Below are 4,094 nucleotides of genomic sequence, written 5' to 3'. Positions count from 1 at the left end.
ATATACATATATATGTATATATATGCATATATATATATGACCACATATATACATGTATTTGTATATATATATACAAATGTATATATACATATGTATATATATATGCATATATATATATGACCACATATATACATGTATATGTATATATATATATATGCACACACGAATCAAAAATCCAATTCAAAAACAAAAGACGAAAAAGGAAAATGTCTGTAGACTAGATTAAATACACCAAGCCTGTCTATCAGAATATAGTAATCAAGATAACAATGGTATTTGTATTAAGTTCATTGAAAAGAGATTATCACAATATTGTCATAAAAATTACATTTTTTTGGCATTAATCAATGTGTTATTGTTATGAACTAGACAGTCATGTAAGAATTTAATGTTAAAAAATGAACCCAGTAAGTTATATTATGTACAAGATCATTTTCAGAAGCAAACCGTTTCATTATTTTATATCAGTAATTATTCCTTAATTTTTAACTAGGTTTCAAATAATTCGTGGAAGCACTAGAATGGCAGGTTATGAGAAAATTCTTCAACTGATCGCTGTCTCTATCAGAAAGTGGCTTGCAAGGTTTGTTCCTTTTTAAATTTCTCCTAAACATTGATTGTCTTCTTCTCATCGGATTTCGAAAAAAAAAAAAAAAGCACCAGTGAAAAACAAAGGGCGATAAAATTAATAAACTTTTCCCATATTTATCTTGTTTTGTGCCAATATCAGTAAGGCTATAGGTATCTATAAATGTATATGCACATGTGTTTATTAATGTATAAATATATATGTGTGTATATATATGTAAATATATATACACTTGTATACATATATAAACATACATATACAAGTGTATATATACATATACATCAGTATATATACATCATATATATATATCTACATATCTACACACTCACACACGCATACACATACACACATAAGCAATCACATATATTTGTGTATTCATTCATGTTTTTTTTATATATAACTACGTTTTGTATTCTTCTCTTGGACGTTTATCACACATAGTCTACTGTAGTCTTCGTGGTTCTGATCTCAGCAAAAGACTATATGCGTATTAGTATTTAACGGGTACATATACATACATATATACACCTACACACACACGCACGCACACGCGCGCACACACACACACACACACACACACACACACACACACACATATAGAGATTTAGATTTAGATTCAAAATTGAATATGGTACTTATGTTTAGGCACCAGAATATAGTATGGTATTATCCAAAAACCATTCTAAAAGTGAGGTGATCAAAATAAGCAACACGGATTTTAAAGATGAGTGCAGTACGCACGTTTCATGCTACTCCATTTATTTAAGTAATGCGAGCATTACATTAAATGCAATATGTAGAGCAATCTTCAGCTGCACAAAAATGTAGAAAAATACAGTAGAATAGACATATTATAATTGTGGCAAGCCTGATAGTCTTGGCTCTGTCAAGATGGATTTTTATGTATTCTTCTTCCCACTTGGATTTTAAATGTTGCCACAATTATAATATGTCTATTCTACTCTAATGTAATTTTCTCTATTTTTGTGCAGCTGAAGATTGCTCTACATATTGCATTTAATGTAATGCTCGCATTACTTAAATAAATGGAGTAGCATGAAACGTGCGTACTGCAATCACCTTTGAAATCCGTGTTGCTTATTTTGATATATATATATATATATATATATATATATATATATATATTCATACGCTGTCTCAGGCTGAGTTAACTTAAACGTGTGTATGTTGTATATTCAACCACATCACAGATTAAGTCAAGATGCAGGGGGTCATTCAATTGCTTGAACAACCGAATGTCTATTCGTGCACGTGTGAGTGTGTGTGTGCGTACGAGTGCGTGTGTGTGCGCGTGCGATAGTGTATATATGCGTGCTTGCGCGAACGTGCTTGTGCGTGTGAATATGTAATGTATTAATTTCTTCTACTGTTTCGGCATTGTTCAGTCTGTTTTGCAAACGTATTGTAGACGAGATTCTGTTAATTAAACAAGCATGAGGATCTTTTCTTTCTCGTCGGGGATTAACAAAATAAAGAACAATAGCTGAACAATAGAAAAAGCGAAATTTAAATAAATCCACCAAAAAAATAGGAGGTGGTTGATAATCAGAGTTAGACGTGAACTGAAAAGCCTTGAGTCATAAGCGATAACTCCGATTATATCAGTGAGGGAAAGGGATTTTTGTTGGAACACCAGAAGCTTGCTTCGAAACAAATGATCTAATTGACGTGGTCTGACCATAATTGGTTGAAAATATGAGGAGAGGCAGGAAGAGACACGTGCATGCAAGAGTCTAGTTACCGCAGACAATGTCTCCAAGTGCATTAACCTCCCTTTTCTTTCTTCTAGTTCTCATTCAGTTCTTGCCTTCTTTTACCCACGGATAATCATTTTTTCTTTTTTTTACACTCAATATCAACAATAACTACATACATGTGGAACACTGGCTCACAACAAATGAGAATACTATTTAAACTAATTTGTTATTATCATTTAGTAGACTCATTGTTATCACGTGCTTTAACTGCACTACCGAGCGCAGTTCTGCGTGCCTTGGGTATGTGCTGTGGTTTGTTGCGATGCTCTTATTTTCACTGTATTGAAAGTGTTTTACGTAGGATGTGTGCGATGCCTAGCGGTGGTATTTTCTGTATGTTATATATATATATATATATATATATATATATATATATATATACCTGTACGTCCTGGTATTTTTGTTATCTATTTGTCTGAATGGTGTTTTTTGACATACCTAATACACCTGCTATCATAAGGATTGTTTGTTTTTAAGCTCCACATTATAGGACTTAAATACATTAACCAATTGATTCTAGATGTTACGAACGGTGAGAATGCAGCACTGTGATGCTTACATGAGGCTGATCAGTCTCTGTGTGCATTCCCATCATTCTTTCATGTGGAATAATTCCCTAGGGTCCTCCACAAGCATCTTCCGCTTTGAGAGAAAAACCTAGGTATTTTTCAGAGTATTGAAACATGGCAATTTTAAAGATTACTATAGCACTTATAGAGATGAATCTTCCAGAAATTTACACTTCACTATTACTATCTGATATACCAGGCATGGCTTTTTGTGTCCCAGAATGCAAACTTCAGTTTCTGAACTGGTTGTGAAGAGTAATTTTCTAAATATAAATTCGCTTTACGGAAAAGACAATTGCAAGCAGTACATGAACATCTTTTCCACCATGTTTTAAGGCAGCTCTGTCCCTTCTAAAGAAGACCGTGCTGCCCTTCAAGAAATACTACTTGGACATTCATCGTTCTGTCATACGATGCCAATAATTCTAAGTCATTATCAGTTGATAATATAGAAGAACGATCGGCATGCAGCATCGGAAATGTAGTTGCCATACTCCTTTATTCTCTCCGTTACAGTTGCTCTACATTTTAATGCTTGGGGTGATTGTTGTTCGTAGATGTTGGCACGTCCTTCGGCGTACAGAATACATAATTTTCAGATGGAGCTTTGTGTGAAACTTACAGGTCGCATAGCGTTCACTGTTCACTCGTCATGTCCAAACCGAAACAGCTCAGCCTCAGTCAGGTTCTTGTTTCTATTGAGCTTCCCTTTAAGAGAACTTTGGGAGCTCAGTCTCTTCAGGTTTAGAATCAAAGTTGTCCTTCAGTTGGTTGGATGCCAACCAAAGCCTTTGAGGGCAGCCTACTGATTCAGTTATGGCACAGATCTCTCTGCAGCACCAGAATATAGTTAACGCTAGACTTGAACGGGAAGTGACAAGGTGTTGCTACGGGCGCAGTAATGCACGAAAGATTGTTTCTAGGAAACACACATCAAGGGATTCAGAAAGTGGGCAGGTAACCTTCAATATACAGAGGAGGTATAGGCGGGATAAAGACATGTACATTTTACTAAATGAGTGTGACGTGAGGAGCAAACCGCGCCATCAAATTCCACACCAATCCATCACTCGTATCTATCTATCTATCTATCAATCTACCGATAGATAGAGAGAGAGAGAGAGAGAGAGAGGAAGAGAGAGAGAGAGAGGAAGAGAG

The 4,094-nt window shown here is 35.0% G+C and overlaps 1 long non-coding RNA gene across 1 annotated transcript in view; it reads left to right on the top strand.

Moving 5' to 3' along the window:
- Positions 1 to 4,094, top strand: part of LOC128250469 (uncharacterized) — a 43,625-nt gene that overhangs the window by 6,320 nt on the left and 33,211 nt on the right. Inside the window, exon 2 of the long non-coding RNA XR_008266484.1 lies at positions 494 to 583. This is a non-coding gene — a long non-coding RNA (uncharacterized LOC128250469). The remainder of the gene's footprint in view (positions 1 to 493; positions 584 to 4,094) is intronic.

This window comes from Octopus bimaculoides, chromosome 21 (assembly GCF_001194135.2).
Source record: "Octopus bimaculoides isolate UCB-OBI-ISO-001 chromosome 21, ASM119413v2, whole genome shotgun sequence".
NCBI lineage: Eukaryota > Metazoa > Mollusca > Cephalopoda > Octopoda > Octopodidae > Octopus > Octopus bimaculoides.
This window is presented reverse-complemented; position numbering and strand designations above follow the sequence as displayed.